The sequence below is a fragment of the Cavia porcellus genome, unplaced genomic scaffold (genome assembly GCF_034190915.1).
Source record: "Cavia porcellus strain 051 isolate PalLab524CR breed Dunkin Hartley unplaced genomic scaffold, mCavPor4.1 scaffold_22, whole genome shotgun sequence".
In the NCBI taxonomy this organism is placed as follows: domain Eukaryota; kingdom Metazoa; phylum Chordata; class Mammalia; order Rodentia; family Caviidae; genus Cavia; species Cavia porcellus.
Genome location: NW_026947505.1, coordinates 48,115,100 through 48,132,575, shown reverse-complemented (window position 1 = coordinate 48,132,575; position 17,476 = coordinate 48,115,100).

The window sequence follows — 17,476 nt, the reverse complement described above, 5'->3', positions numbered from 1 at the left end:
ACTTTTTTTTTAATGTAATGGTGAGATATTCAAGCTATACTTAATCTTGGTTCTACAGCCACCATCTTAGTGGTGTTTCTCAACTGATTTACATCTCTTTCATTCCAGTCAATTTGTCTATGATGTACAGGCTGGGAATAGAAAAAATAAAATATGAAATACAAAAATAAAAAAACATGATAAAACATATAGCATATAATCGGTAATCTGTTACATGCTTGTAATACATAATACATAATTAACAATATAACATTAAATTTATACACGTTTATTGAGGAATAAAAGGAAAAGTAAAATATCGATTATTTTCATCAAATTTTCTATGTCACTTGAGTATGTGGGTAATTAAGTTCCCATAGAATTTAAGAGAATCTATTTAAAAATATAAAAGATTCCTATTTACACCTGGGAGCACCAAACATATGTTACATGTTTACTATTTGCCAGGTATTATTTCAAATACTTTAGAATATTAATTAACTTAATCCATGGAGCCTTATGTGGAAAAACTGTTACTTAATCCTATGTTCCAGAGGAGGGAACTGAGGCTCCTGGCACTTAAACCACTTGCCAGAGTCATAGGTAGAGGTTAACTTCTAGTTAAATAGAAATGGCTGGTTGGACAAGCAAATCCTGCACGCCTGCCTGACACTGCATGCAGAGAATTAGTGAGTGAGCAATAATACTTACACGTGTGTGACTTTGCCAGTGTGTAGTAGTACTTCGTGTTAATCTGTCACTTGCAGATTGGGGCAGATAGAGCTATATGTGCAGTACCAGAGGAAGAAGTTGAAAACCATGAAGTTTCTACACTGTTTTACATTTTTCCACTCTAGTCATTTAGGAATTTTACCATTTCCTTCTCTGGCTTGTGCACTGTTGTTATTTTTCATACTTATAATTCAAATTCCCTCAAGAACGGTATTAAGAGGTTTTTCTTTACCTTGGTAGGTAGCCAGACAGCTGACAGGAAATGCTAGAGGGAAGCCTGAGAATCTGAGGAAACAATTTACAAAGCTGCCTACCATTCTTTTCATAAGTCCGCTTGTTCCTTCACCCAGTATTCTGCTTCCCCAGCTCCTCCTCTCCCCTCTTCCCTTACCCCTGCATCCCCCCACCTAAGTAGTGACGGAAGCATCCATCTATTTCTATTTCTTCAATCTTCTGTAGACTCATTTCCTTAGTTTATCCCGAATATCAGGCTTCTATACTATTTTTTCTTTTTTTATTAGCCCAATTTTTTATTTTTTATTTGCCCAATTTGCAGTACGTACTGCTTTCCTTTCTTGTGGAGAGTTGGTGCCTGTACAAAATGGAATTCTTTCTTGCTCCCTTTTCTGTTCTCTTTTCACTCCATCTGTTGACCCCCATCCCTCTTTATTTATACTTTGGGTTTCTTATATAAGAGAGAGCAATATTCTTACAGAAAAGTAATATTTAAACATGTGTGTCTGATTTATTTCACTTAACATTATGCTCTGAAGGCACATCCATTTGCCTAAAAATGACTCAACTTTATCCTTTTTTATGAAGTACTATCCTGCTGTAATATTCTGATGGAAACAAAAAAGTACTTACTCCATATAGTGTAAATACCAGCGACATATTTTCTTTCACATGTCAGATGTGTTTATATGATACGCAAGGGGCCTCAGAATGTGTGGAACCTTAATTGTGTTGGAACTGGTCCTTATCAGGGAGTTTCTCCAGCAGACTCCATGGACATCAGTGTAGGCAGGGCCAGCGGGTCCCAGGTGAGAGCTGGCTGCTTCCTCTAACCTGCGTACTTATTTCTGCAGGCCACAGTCATCAACGCAAAACACCTCAGATCCACTGTACTGAAATATTCTCTCAGCTGTAAATTTCTTTTGATATTTTCATTTGCACAGTGGGGCTCGCCATCTCTGTAGTTTCATCCACTTCCTCATTTCTCCACAAGCTAGCAGTCCATCTTGAACAGTGAAAGAGTGGATAACACATCTATTTTAAGCAAAAGATCAAGGAGGAACAGCTCAGCATGTTAGTGACTTGCTCAGAGACAGCTGCACAGATACAAGTTCCATGTTTGGACACAAGTCACATGGGTAGCTTGAAGCCTTTGGCACTCAGATTAAAAAATAGATTCATAAGTCAATCCTTTTGAGACAGGAGGCTGTATGTCATAGGATTTCTAAATTCTTAAATATTATTTTTGATGTTGTCAAAGTATCATATATTGTGCACTTCCTCAGCGAATGGGATTTATTTCCAAAGTTGTATGAAAGGATTAATGGTTTTTGTCACTTCTACTTCAGTCCTTTAGTTGTATAATAATAAATTTGATAACGTCTTAGCTATAGCTTAGATGATTTTAGGTTGGGGTGTAGATCCACTGTGTATGTGTGTATGTGCATATGTGTGCATGCGTGTCTGTGTGTGTGTGTGCATGTGTGTATGTGTGCACTCAGTGACTTTGCCCCAGGCAGCTGATTCTGAGAGCACACTCTTCAAAGAAATGTATAAAGAGTCTGCTAAGGAATGATCTCATTTATAATGTGGATGGGAAATGGAAATTCCAGTTCAGCTTTTACTTCAGGATATTTCTGCTTTTTTGGGCTTCTACTTAAACGCTAAAACATTAAAATTCAAAAGACAAGTAGATTTCTTTCTCCAACCTACCTTATTTCATAGTCATTTTATTGCTAAATTTTCTTTACTTACTAATATCATAAAATAAAGATACCACCTGGATTAGATCTTATTGCTTGATGATTTTTTTTACTTTGGTCAGGTCCATGGTTTGAAACTGAACATTCAGAATAAAATTTGTCTTATTTTAGTTATTTATAATTTGCTTTTTAAAAGAATTTTTTAGTGGTCATCTTAGTGAATTTACACTAAATTTAGTTTTCCTGAAGGAATCTGAATGTCCTTAGAGAGCAAAGATTAGGAAGGGTTTCATGTAACATCCAGGTAATTGTGCAGTAGCTGGGTAGCAGCACATCAGGAACTTGACTCAGAGCTCAGCACGCAAATTGAGAAAGCGTGTGGTGTTCAATTCTGAAGTCAAGGGGGAAGCGATGTGGCAGGTAACCACCCACTTTTGATAATGTTTGGTTAAAGGATTCCTGTGTTACTAAAAATATAATCAGATCTAGTTCTCTGGGGCTGCTCTTTATTCTTGCATCTCTTGCTCAGGAGATATTTCCAGTACAATGTAACTCAGGGAGACCAGACTTCATCCTTGGCATTGACTCAGTTAGAAGTTGGGCTTCTACTTCTTGCAAAAACTGAAGTCAGTGTTGAAGATTAAGAGTTGTACAAGAATCACAAGATAATCTCCTTACTGTTCTTGGTACAGATGGAATGTTTTTGTCATATTCTGGTTTAATCATGACACTTTAATCTTAAGAGAAGTTTGTGATTGGAGAAGAACAAGTGAATAAACGTTTAAAACTGGGATATACAAAGGAAGGTTAGAGAACACAGAGGCTAGTTTGGGAAAAATGTTTTATACTTTTTTTAAACATACAGTAAAAGTGTACTGTAAATTAGGAAACATTTTACAAGACGGAACAATTGTAAGTTAACCTGGAAAAAATGTACACCTTCTGCTCTACAAATTTGAACAAATAAGATAGCTTCAAAGTAAAAGGTATTTTTAGTATAGAGCATAATGGATAAGGACGTTGGTTTTGGTTCATTAAAAAAAAAAACCCTCTCTTTTTCTGAAGATTATTGGGAAGACTTCTGCTTAATCTGTTCTGGTTTGCACCATGATTCTCGGTTTGAGGGTTATGTTTCTAGTGTTCTCCTTTTGGTATTTCTAACAGTCGTTCACTGGCCCCACACCCAGGCTTTCTCCTGATTGGTCCCACCATTCCTTCACCATCCTTCATTCCTTGTGGACCACAGTCTCTTCCTTATCAGCTGACCTTGGTTTCAAGGTCAGGTGGCAAATTTCCTCACTCCTCTCAAGGGCTACCTCAACACACATACATGCTGCTTTTTCTTTCAGTTTTAGAAATCTTTTCCTTGCAGTCGCCATTTCATATTTTTTGCGCCCTCTGTGTCAAATCTATTCTAAAGACATACTTACGCTCACTGTTTGAAAATAGTTCCTTCTCACACTCTCTTATGTCCACTTGTTTCAGACTTTTCTTCCAAATATTTCAGCTGGATAGCTCTTATCAAAGTCCCCAGTAGCCTCTGTTTTGCTAAATCCTCTGACTAGTTCCCCATACTCTGCTTATTTGTCCTTTCCAAGTATTTCACACAGGAAGTGATCTGCAGATTTTTTAATAGAACTTCCCACCTGACTTCTTTATTTGAACATTTATTAAAATATCAAATTCAATAATGATCCAAATGGATTCCCCTTACTCTTTCCTCTCAGCTCTGTTCTGTTTTCAGCCTTTCCTATCTTTGTCAATAGCAATTCCTCTATTCTACTTTTTTTTACAGCCAAAGCACTAAGTCATTTTTTACAATTTTCTTTTTCTCATGTTCTAAGTCCAGTGTATTTTGAAAATCTCTAATCTCAAAGGTTTGATAACACAGAGGAAATAGACAGATTCCTAGAAACATATGGAGTACCAAAAGCTAGGCCAAGAAGATGTAAAACTGCTGAAAAACCCAATTTCTATTAAAGAAATTGAAAACGTAATTAAGTTCTTACCTACACAGAAGAGCCCAGACCCAGATGGATTCACTGCAGAATTCTACAAGAAATACAAAGAAGACTTAATGCCGACACTCCTCAAATTGTTCAATGAAATTAAAAGGGAAGCAATCCTTCCTAAGTCATTCCTGGAAGCAAATATTACCTAGTACCAAAACCTGAGAAAGACCCAACTAAAAAAAAGAACTATAGGCCAATTTCCCTAATGAACATAGATGCAAAAATCCTCAATAAAATATTGGCAAACAGGATGCAGTGAATCATCAGGAAGATTATACACCATGACCAAGTGGGATTCATCCCAGGCATGCAGGGATGGTTCAACATACGTAAATCAATAAATGTAATTCGCCATATTAGTAAAACCAAAAGTAAGAATCACACGATCATTTCTATAGATGCAGAAAAAGCTTTTGATAAGGCCCAACACTCATTCATTTTAAGAACCTTACTGAACATTGGAATAGATGGTCTTTACCTCAATATAATAAAGGCCATGTATGACAAACCAATAGCCAGTATCATACTAAGTGGCCAAAAATTGAAGGTCCTTACCTTAAAATCAGGCACAAGACAAGGATGTCCCTTAACACTATTCCTATTTAATATAGTACTGGAAATACTAGCCAGAGCAATTAGACAAGAGAGAGAAATAAAGGGGTAAAGATAAGAGAAGAAGAAGTTAAATTATCATTATTTGCAGATGACATGATACTCTACATAGAAGACCCTCAAAACTCCATTGAAAGACTCTTAGATATAATAAATAAATTCATCAAGGTAGCTGGATGCAAATTAATACTCAGAAATCAATAGCATTCCTATACACTAACAACAAAACCACACAGAGAGAAATGAGAGAAGCCACACCCTTTACACTAGCAACCAAAAAATGAAATATTTAGGAATTACTCTTATGAAAGAAGTGAAAGACCTATACAAAGAAAATTATAATACATTGAAAAAAGAAATTGAAGAGGATTTTCGAAAGTGGAAAGGCATCCCTTGCTCATGGATAGGAATAATAAATATTGTGAAAATGGCCATTCTCCCAAAACTATTAAACAGATTCAATGCAGTCCCAATAAAAATACCATCAACATACCTCATAGATATAGACAAATCACCCTAAAATTCATCTGGAGTGAGAAGAGACCTAGAATAGCAAAGACAGTTCTAAGCAGCGAAGGCAAGGCAGGAGGTATCACAATCCCTGACTTGAAGTTATACTACAAAGCAACTGTAGTAAAATCAACATGGTACTGGAATCAAAACAGAGCTGAAGATCAATGGAGTAGATTAGAAGATACAACCACAACTACAGACACACTCAACCACCTTATCTTTGATAAAGGAGCCAAAAAATTTCACTGGAAGAATCACAGTCTCTTTAATAAATCGTGTCGGAAAAACTGGCTCTCCATATGCCAAAAACTAAAACTAGACCCATGCTTATCACCATGCACTAAATTAAAATCTAACTAGATCAAAGATCTGAATATTAAAACAGAAACACTAAGTCTATTGGAAGACAAATTGGGTAAAAACCTTGAAGACATAGGGGTAAGTAGAGAATTCATGAACAGGTCTCAAACCACATGGGAAATACTTTCCAGAATCAATAACTGGGATCACGTCTTATTAAAAAAGTTTCTGTATGTCAAAAGAAATCTCCAGCATAGTGAAAAGAAAACCCACAAACTGGGAAAAAATCTTAGTGAACTGTCCCTCAGACAAAGGACTTCTGTCTAAAACATATAAAGAATTAAAAAAAAATCAGACCCCCAAAATTCAAAGATCCAGTCCAAAAATGGGCATCTGAAGTGAATACACACTTCTCAGATGAAGAAATACAAATGGCAAATAAATACATGAAAAAATGTTCATTGTCGTTAGTCATTAGAGAAATGCAAATTAAAACTACACTTAGATTCCATCTCACTCCTGAAAGAATGGCTAGGATCAAGAAGACCACCAACAACAAATGCTGGAGAGGCTGTGGGGAAAAAGGAACTCTCCTGCACTGTTGGTGGGAGTGTAGACTGCTGCAACCGTTGTGGAGGACAGTCTAGAGATTTCTCAAAATGCTGGGATTGGAAGTCCCATTTGTTCCAGCTATCCCACTTCTAGGCATATTCCCAGAAGAACTGAAAGCATCCTACCATGTTTATAGCAGCACAATTTGTAATAGCCAGATCTTGGAAACAACCTAAGTGTCCGTCAAATGAGGAATGGATACAAAAGTTGTGGTATTTCTATACAATGGAGTACTACTCAGCTATAAAGAAGGATAACATTGAGATATTTATAAATAAATGGGAGCAGCTTGAGACCATACTCATAAGTGAAATAAATCAGCCCACATGTATAAATACCGAATAGTTTCCCTAGTGTAAGAAATGATAGCAATACATAAAACTATATGGTAATCATGATTCCCCATTATGTTGCTTTGAAGCCTTATAATGTTTTCATTCATTAATTGTAATACTTTTATTCTGGGCTGTTTGATTTTATTGTCTGTGATGGTATGAACAGATATTTTGGAGAAAACAAGACACCATAATAGCTAGTGCTAATTTAATATCATCTTGTTTTGAAGTCCCATCAAGCTTTTCTTCTTCTGTCTCCATCGGTCTTAACATGTTGTATCTCACTGGATTTTATTATATATGATAATATAAACTTTTATAGACAAGGAGATAATACAGAAACCATTGTTCATTTTCTGTTAGTTGGTTCTAAATATCCTGTAAGACTGTCATTCTTTTGAATGGTTTTACATATGTATGATGCTTACAGTATATGAAGTTATACTCAAATATTTCAAGGAAAGAGACATTATGGTAACTACTTTTATGTTGGGATATCTTGTGGTGAAACACTATGTTGCTTAAATTGTTATGTTCTGTCCTGTGCTGTTTTGTTTTGTCCTCTTTTATCTCAATCTCCTTTTTTTATTTTTATCTTTTAATTAAGGGAAAAATAAATAAAAATAGCAAGATATATTATAGTAACCCACATTGATTTCCTATTAACTTGGTTTGAAACTCTGTATTGCTCTCACCATCTTGTTTTGACTGATTTTACTCTATTCTGTTTTGCTTGATAGTACCAAGTTTGAGGGTATATGCAACAACTGTGAAGACAATAAGATTCACTATGATGCCCATTCTGGTTTGACTATTATCTTCTTTTGAAGTCCTGTAATGTCTCCAATGTTTTGGTTTTATTGGTTTTGTTCAATTTTATTGTATCTGATGATATAGGCGATTCATTTTAAAATAGCAAGAGGCAGTATGGTAACCATTGTTGATCACCTTGTATTCTGTTTTTACATTATGTACTATATCCATCCTTTTGATTTGACTGACTCTGTTTTGTTATGTCACATTTGGTTTTATTCTCTTAAAAAAAAGAAATAAGAACTGTGGGAGTAACAAAACCCAAAATGCGTAATTGTCATTGTAAAAAGAGAGGAAAAGAAAGTTCTCTAAAGGATATAACTGCATGTATTTTAAGCTTATGAGACAGATAACCATATTACTGAGTTTTTGTTGGATCATTGAACAGAACTGTTTGCAGTCTCACTGTTTGAATGTCCACTTTAATGCTTTAATTTTGTAACTTGAACAACTATTTCTAAGATGACAGTATGTAATCTATTAACCAGTGATTTCCTACTGTTTATTTTTTTTTGAAATTCTGTATTACTTGTTCCCTTTTTCTGTTTTTTTTTCTTTTTCTCCTTAAATAAAATTTAAAAAAATATTAAAAAATACCCTGCTCTTCTCTCTCATATTTGGACAGATTATTGTATTTATGCACCCCAGGTAACCGAGGATGGACTCAACTTGAGATCATTAGATTGTTGCAAAGTTTCTTTTTCCAAATGAAACCACATTTACGGGTCCCAGAGACTAGCATATAGACATGTCTTTTAAAGTCACCATCTACTATATTTCACCTATTACGGATCCCCTTTATCTCTGGGGTCTTCTGCTACATTTGCTTTTGATCACCTTGTTGCAGTCATACTAGACTCCTCATTTTTGTCTCAAAAGGCACTTTTTATTAGGGCCTTGGCATTGGATTTTCTCTTTACTTGGACACTTCCTCCAGATTCTGGCTCACTTCTTCATTTAACATTCTAATAAGGTCTTCCTTTGATACTGTACTGAAAGTTGTTAAGGATTAAAAACTGGTGGTCAACTTAATACCAGCTGAATTAGATCAGTATGGTGCTGAGTGTACATGGTCCCCCTGAGGAAAGTTGCCAGCATAAACCAAGATGTGGAAAGGAAGAGCGAGACATTGTGGGTTCTCCGAAGAGTTGTTTGGAGCCATTGGTTTTCCTGGAAGAGCTTGTCATGTCTGACTTCTCTGCTATGACTTTAGGCACTATCATTGGAGGAGGTGGGACCTTGCTATTGAGAATGGCTGCAGTTCACTTTGGGGGAGCTCTCGTCCTTACGTTGAGCATTGCTTCCTGGCTCCGGAGGGGAAGATGTTTGCTGTTTAGTCTCCAGGAGAAGCTTGTCACACTGGTTTCCTGGCATGTACTTGATTGTTTTCATCATCAGAGGAACTCGGAACCTCATTGTCACTGAGGATGGCTATGGTACTGTTTGGAAGCCGTGGTCCTTGAGTGTCACTTCTTGGCTCCAGTGTAGAATCCTCAAATTACTGGCACAGATCCTTCACCTTGCTTCACAGTGAAGATCTATAAAACAGATTTGCAAGAGTCCTTGTCGTGGGCTCTAGGCCTTCAGCAGGACTCATGCAGGACATTGCTGTGGTGATTCAGGCCCTTGGCTGGATTTTCTAGGTCATTAGTGTTTTGGACAGATTTCCTGAACTTTCTTGTATTTAATTCTGGGTGACCATCATAAAATAATACTGTAAATTCTGTGTCCTGTAGGTAATTGTTCTCCTTGTAACCCCTGACTGCAGCAAAGCGTTGTACTCACATTCCTTCTTATGCTGCTTACTTGTCACTTGGATCCTATTTTGACTGAATGTGCAATTCTTTTGCTTCATGTGATGTTGCCTAAGGTGCTAGGATGGTCTGAAGATCCAGATGGCTCAGATGCACAGCTAAGAGTTGACTCTGGTTGCCAGATGGAAGCATAGTTGGAGCTATTCACCAGGCACCTCGGTCCTCTATGTGAGCCTCTCTATGAAACTGGGCTTCTTTACTGACTCATGGCTGAGTTCCAAGAAAAAAACATTCTAAGAGGAAAAAAGTCCAAAGGCTCCTCAGTTTATAAGGAGGTTAATATCCAATAAACTCATCTTAAGTTTAAAATACTGTTAAGTCAGAAATGTATTTAACATACCTAACCTACTGCACATATCTTAGCAACACAGTACACTGGAGAGGACTGGCTGTTTATTCCCATGATTATGTGACTGACAGGGGTCTCTGTTCACTGCCACTGCCTAGCATTGCAAAAGAGTAGTATGTTGTTAGTTTGGGTAAAGATCAAAATTGAAGAATTGATGTTGAGTTTGAACTAGATGCATATAACTTTCACACTATTATAAAGTCACAAAATCATAAGATAAATCACCTAAATTGGGGTCTGTCTGCAGAAACTGTCTGATTTGGCTAAAAAATGTCATTATTTCTGCTGTATTCTTTTGGTTATCATGGAAGTTTAGCTTGGACTCAAGGGGAGGAAAAACTAAAACTTCTCACCTCAACGCATGATATTTTTGTGCATGGAGGGAAAAAGGAGCTAATTATATTTGGAGACTGTTTACCAGAAAGAGCTTCCTACATCTGTAATATCACAGATAGTGTGACTCACCACCAAAATGAAATCTTGATCTTTGTGTTCATTCTCTTTTTATACCTAGCTATATGTCTTTTAGTCACAATGTTAGTGAGAGATTGGTTGATCTATCTTTAAAAAAGCCAACAAATAAGCAATATTTTAAGATTTAAAAAAATTGAAACATGTATTTGTTGGGAGCCGCGTCTGTGATAGCTCGCCTTGCGCGGCGGACGTGCGGCCTGTGGTAAAGAGCAAAGCCTGAGGTAGATTACCCCTCCCATCGAATATGTTAGTTTCCTGCTTACCGCGTAAACAACCCACTCAACAATATAGTCTGCCTGGCAACTGATGATGTTAGCCAATCAGCTTGCCTTGCTTACTTTAACATGATTGGACACTGTACCCGTATATATACCGGTGCCACCCCTGGGCGGAAGAAGAAGCCAGGTAGAAGCCCGGAAGTAGAAGCCCAGAAGGAGCCGCGGAGAGCGGACCGGTAGAGGCTTCGGAGCGAAGCCCGGAAGGAGCCGCGGGGAGCGGACCAGAGGAGGCTTCGGCTGGGAGCGATCCCAGGGCAGGCTGTACGGAGAAGGAAAATAAAAAGAAAAGGTTGTCCACTACCAGACTTTGTCGTGTGTCCTTCCTGCCGGCCGGGAGCGGACATCGACATTTGGAGGCCCGCCCGGGGACTGATCACCCCCGAGACGTGGAAGTGGACAACGCTCCAGTACAGAGCTGCGAGACAGGTGAGTTGGGGATAAGCCTGGGCTCTGGGTGGCGCGCACCTACAGGGCTTTTAGACTCCCCTCAGGCTCACGCGTAAGTGGCGGATTCCTTGGGCCTCACGCGGTGAGTAACATATTAAAAGATGGGAAACATGTTAGGTAGCAACACTAAGAGCGAGGGTGGTTGTGGAGAAAGCTCTCAAGAGCTTACAAAAGTACGCAGGGTATCTGAGCAGGCCCAGTCAGGGAGCTCCCGAGAGGGGTCCGTCAAGGGGAACAAGGATGCTAAGGAGGAGGACGGGGCTCTAGCCTCGGAGTCGTCTGACTCCGAGGACGAGGGAAAGTTGAATGGCAAGGAGGCCAAAGAGACCAGCTGTCAGGAGCCTAAATCGCTCAATAAGGAGTCGCAGGGTTCTTTTCCAGCGTTGCCCCGCGAATTGCGCTCTGCTCAACCTGGTCTGCGGAGGAGTAGAGAGCTCCTGAGCGCTCCCCGGCGCGAGAGGGAGACGAAGCCTTCCGCCCCACCTTGGGGGCCGTTTCCGGAGGTGATTCCTCGCCACGAGGCGGCCGCCTGGGAGCTCTCTCCCCTTTCGCCAGAACAGGAAGTGATGCACGGGCCCCCATTTTCCGCCCAATCACGGCCGCTGTCTTATGCTCCGCCGCCGGCGGGTCGGTATTTTTACAGGCGGCTTTGGCAGGGGGGACGCTTGTCTCATGAGGTACATCCACCTGGGATAGATAGTGGCCCCTACGGGATATTTCCTGTACAAGTAGCTATGGGCCAGGGACGCAATGTATGGGAGCCTTTTGAGATAAAGCAGATTAGAGAACTTAAAAATGCAGTTACAACCTTTGGGCCGACTGCGCCTTACACCATTGCCATGCTGGAGAATCTGTCTTCTGGGCCCCTCACCCCCGCGGACTGGATTCAGCTGGCAAAGGCGTGTCTGCCCTCGGGCAGTTACCTGGATTGGCGAGCCTGGTACGCAGAGTTCTCTGCAGAGCAGGCTGAGAGAAACGCCAATCGGGGAAACCGGGGGTGGAACAAGGAAATGCTTATGGGAGAAGGTCGGCACGCTGATGACCAGACCCAGTTCCCCGGCGCTGTCTATGAACAAATCAATGCCATAGGGCTCCGCGCCTGGAAACAGGTAAGTGGTGCCGGAACAGCCTCCTTGTGTCTTTCAAAAATAATTCAGGGTACCACAGAGCCATTTGTTGACTTTGTGGCCCGAATGCAAGATGCTGCCGATAAGATATTTCCTGATCCGGGAGTGGCTCAACCGCTGGTAAGACAGCTGATTTTTGAGCAATGTACAAAGGAGTGCAAGGCAGCGATAGCTCCTCATAAGAACAAGGACCTCAACGCCTGGATTAGGATATGCAGAGAGATAGGGGGGCCGCTCTCCAACTCGGGAGTGGCTGCTCTCCTGGCCGCGGCTGTACAGCAGAGGGGACCTCGCGGGTTAGAAGGGGAATGTAAGGCTAAAGGGTGTTTTGCCTGCGGGGAGCCAGGACACATTAAACGTCATTGCCCAAACAATGCAGATGCTAGGCCTCGCCCTAGGAATGAAGAACCATATGTTTGTGGGCGATGCAAAAAGGGATCACACAAAGCTGAGGAGTGTAGGTCGGTCTTTGATGCTCAGGGCAACCGTATTTGTGGACAAGATGCTAGAGAGCCAAAAAACGGCCAGAGGGGGCCCCCTTCACAGGCGGGCCCCCGCCCCAGAGACAGGACAGCTCAGGGTGGCAGCCTTCAACAAGGGCCACCCCTGGGTCAGCATGTGTGGACCTCAGTGTCGCCTCAGGACTTATATTAGTGCCTGATATGGGTGTTCAAGTGGTTGAAACCACCTTTAAGGGACCGTTACCCGAAAATTCCGTGGGTCTGGTGATCGGGAGATCCTCCACGGCCCTTCGGGGTCTCACAGTAGTCCCAGGGGTCATAGACTCAGACTACACAGGACATATTAAAATTATGGTTCAATCTCTTGTGGGTACTATGGTAATCAATAAAGGAGACAAGATAGCGCAGCTCTTGCTGCTCCCCAGTCTCCACAAGAGATTTCCCTCAAAGCAGAAAATTAGAGAAAGTCAAGGTTTCGGTTCCTCAGGGGAAGTCTTTGAGGGACTCCATATGACACTTGGTAAAAGGCCCATGCTCTCACTTAAGGTCAATGGCAAGAATATAACAGGGCTCCTAGACACAGGAGCTGACCGTTCCATTATCTCCAGAAAGGATTGGCCTTCCAACTGGCCCACCAACACTGCAGATAACACGCTGCAGGGCCTGGGGATGGTGTCAGCTCCTCAGGTTAGTGCTTCAACCCTGCTCTGGTGCGATGAGGAGGGTCATCAGGGCCATTTCCAACTGTTTGTGTTGCAGTTGCCAGTGTCTCTATGGGGAAGGGACATCCTCACTCAGATGGATGTCACGCTTACGTCAAACTGCTCCCCCCAGGCTAAGGATATACTCAGGAACCAGGGATATACCCCCGGTAAAGGCTTGGGCAATGCCCTGCAGGGTCGGACATCCCCAATACCAGTAGAAAACAAAAAAGGTAGGCAAGGATTGGGTTTTTCTTAGGGGCCGCTGAAGAAGCTCTCCTACCCACTTCGATCAAAATCACCTGGAAATCAAATGATCCGGTTTGGGTACCTCAGTGGCCCCTGCCTAAGGAGAAGCTATTAGCCTTGTCAGAAATAGTCAGTACACAACTTAGATTAGGACATATTAAGCCGTCAACCTCCCCATGGAACACCCCCATTTTTATAATTAAGAAAAAGTCTGGCAAGTGGAGGCTGCTCCATGATCTAAGGGCGGTCAACGCGCAGATGCAGCCCCTGGGGGCGGTCCAGAGGGGGCTGCCAGCTCTCTCAGCCATCCCTCAGTCCTGGTCAGTTTATGTTATAGACCTTAGAGACTGTTTCTTCTCAATTCCCCTGCACCCAGAGGACACTCATAGGTTCGCCTTTACTTTGCCCACCATTAACCAAGAAAGCCCTGATCTCAGATACGAGTGGGTAACGTTGCCCCAAGGTATGGCCAACAGTCCCACTATGTGTCAGATTTACCTTGATTCCCTACTGGCCCCCCTACGAAAATCCTTTCCCAAGATAAGATGTATGCATTACATGGACGACCTTTTGCTCAGCGGCAGGGACCCAGACATGCTAAATAATATGCTCAGCCAGTTGGTCGAGGCCCTGAGACAAGCTAATCTGCATGTTGCCCCCGACAAGATTCAGGGAGGAGAAATGGTGACCTACTTAGGCGCGAGAATCTCCCCTATGCTAGTCTCTCCGCAGAAGGTCACCATTAGGACGGATGGCGTTAGGACCCTAAATGACATGCAAAAGCTATTGGGAGACATTAATTGGATTAGGCCATATTTACATATACCAAATTCAGATCTCAAACCCCTGTTCGACCTTCTGAAGGGAGACCCAGATATAGCCTCCCACAGGAGGCTCACTCCTGAGGCAAGAGCTGCCTTACAGAGAGTGGAAAAAGCCTTAGGTGGGGCTACCTTACACAGAATTGAACCAGGGCGACCCTTTGATGTCTGTTTGCTACAGACTAGTCTACAGCCTACAGCGGTGATTTGGCAGAAAGGACCACTACTGTGGATACACCCTAAGGTCTCACCTGCAAAAGTCATAGAGCATTACCCGGAGGCAGTCGCTTCATTGGCCCTTGAAGCGCATGATAGAGCTGTCCAACATTTTGGCTCAGGACCACAAGCCATCCGAGTACCCTATACCGCCAGCCAGATCAAGACCCTGGCTGCCTGCATAGATACCTGGGCCATTCTGAGATGTGTTTTCCATGGGGATATAAACAATCAATACCCTAAAGACCCTATCTTGTCATTTGTCACTCAGCACCCTATAATTTTTCCAAAGGTTACTGCCTCTGAGCCATTAGTCCCAGCAACTACAATATACACAGATGGCTCCAAGACGGGGATAGGCGCCTATGTGATCCTAGGCAAGCCCCCGGTTACCATACAATTTAAACCAGATCAGCCTCAGGTGGTAGAACTGCAGATCGTTAAAATGATTCTTGAACGGTTCTCAGAAGCCATTAACATTGTCTCCGATTCTAGGTATGTGGTCAATGCTATGCAAGTGCTTGAGACTGCCAGTTTAATTAGATCCACTTCCACAGTGGCTGGACTGTTCCTGTCTATCCAGACATTGCTTCAGAACAGACACCATAAGGTCTTCACCACCCACATAAGAGCACATACATCCCTGCCAGGGCCCATGGCACAGGGGAATGCGGCTGCTGACACTGCCACTCGCCCGTTATGGATTTTTACCTTACTAACACCAATCGAGCGAGCCCGTGCCTTCCATGATAAATTTCATGTTAATGCCAGGACACTAGCAAACCATTTCCATGTTTCTAGAACAGATGCACGAAATATCGTGCGACTATGTGACTCCTGTGCCACATACAAACCTGCCATACCGATGGGAGTAAACCCTCGAGGTTTGATCCCTGGTGATGTTTGGCAGATGGACATCACACATATACAGGAGTTTGGGACTCTTAAATATGTTCATGTTTCCACAGACACCTGTTCTCACGTCATATTTGCAACAGCAGAAACAGGTGAAAAAGTGTCTAATGTGATCAATCATTGCCTGGCAGCTTGGGCCGCATGGGGCAAACCAAAAATATTAAAAACTGATAATGGACCAGCCTATATAGGCAAAGCCTTCAATGAGTTCTGCAAAATGATGGAGGTTCAATTAAAACATGGTATCCCATACAATCCCCAAGGTCAAGGAATCATTGAGAGGGCTCATAGAAGCCTCAAAGAAATTTTACAAAAACAAAAAGGGGGAGTAGGCCAAGGCCTGGCCCCAAAGGCACGATTATCCATGGCACTATTCACACACAATTTTTTAAATTTAAATAATGATAATCGCTCCCCAGCTGTGGAGCACTGCAACCCTTCCCCCAACCATAAAGGGTGGGTGAAGTGGAAAGATGTCCTGACGGGACAATGGATGGGCCCGGATCCAGTGGTCAGCTGGAACCGAGGCGCGGTTTGTGTTTTCCCACAGGAACCGGGACGAGAACCACTGTGGATACCGGAGAGACTGACACGGGCAACAAAGCCCTCGACTGAGGATCAGACCTGCCCTACTGGAGATCCATCACAGACCAACCAATAAGATGAATAGAAATAGCGGTAGCCCGAAATGGACAAGAAGATCCTCAGGCATATGCATGGCTTGCTCAATTGGCCCACGACCGAGTCTAGATATGGCGGGCATCCCTCATTCTCCTCCATAAGGTGACAATACACAGCAGGGTAGGTGAGTCAATGACGGGTAAGAGCGTGCCTCCCCAGCACGACTCGACCTAAGCCAGGCCCTACCCCATCCTGCACGTAAGCCGCTGGACTGTTAGATGCTGCCCAGGTCTAAATTTCTCTCCGAGGGGATTTCTTTACGGAGAGGAAATGAGTGCAAGCTTGTGTGCATCCAGGTTCCGTCCAGTTTGTGCCTGGCCCTAGAAAAAGGACGAGGGCCTCAGGGCCTTGGCAGACCATGGCATGGCCAACCAGGGTCTAAGCCAAGGACCTACGGTGGACCTACACATAGGGCATAAGCCTCTGCACCCAGTCCAGGAAGGGCTACGATGCGCACATTCATAAAAAATAAAATAGGGGGAGATGTTGGGAGCCGCGTCTGTGATAGCTCGCCTTGCGCGGCGGACGTGCGGCCTGTGGTAAAGAGCAAAGCCTGAGGTAGATTACCCCTCCCATCGAATATGTTAGTTTCCTGCTTACCGCGTAAACAACCCGCTCAACAATATAGTCTGCCTGGCAACTGATGATGTTAGCCAATCAGCTTGCCTTGCTTACTTTAACATGATTGGACACTGTACCCGTATATATACCGGTGCCACCCCTGGGCGGAAGAAGAAGCCAGGTAGAAGCCCGGAAGTAGAAGCCCAGAAGGAGCCGCGGAGAGCGGACCGGTAGAGGCTTCGGAGCGAAGCCCGGAAGGAGCCGCGGGGAGCGGACCAGAGGAGGCTTCGGCTGGGAGCGATCCCAGGGCAGGCTGTACGGAGAAGGAAAATAAAAAGAAAAGGTTGTCCACTACCAGACTTTGTCGTGTGTCCTTCCTGCCGGCCGGGAGCGGACATCGACATGTATTTACATTAGTTCATTAGTGATCCTCAATATGTATGCTTAATTTATGAAAATGAGGTATGGGAAATCCATGTTTTAACAATTGGTTCAGGTTTTGTTTAGTTTGTCTAAATTTCACATTCAATGAAATCA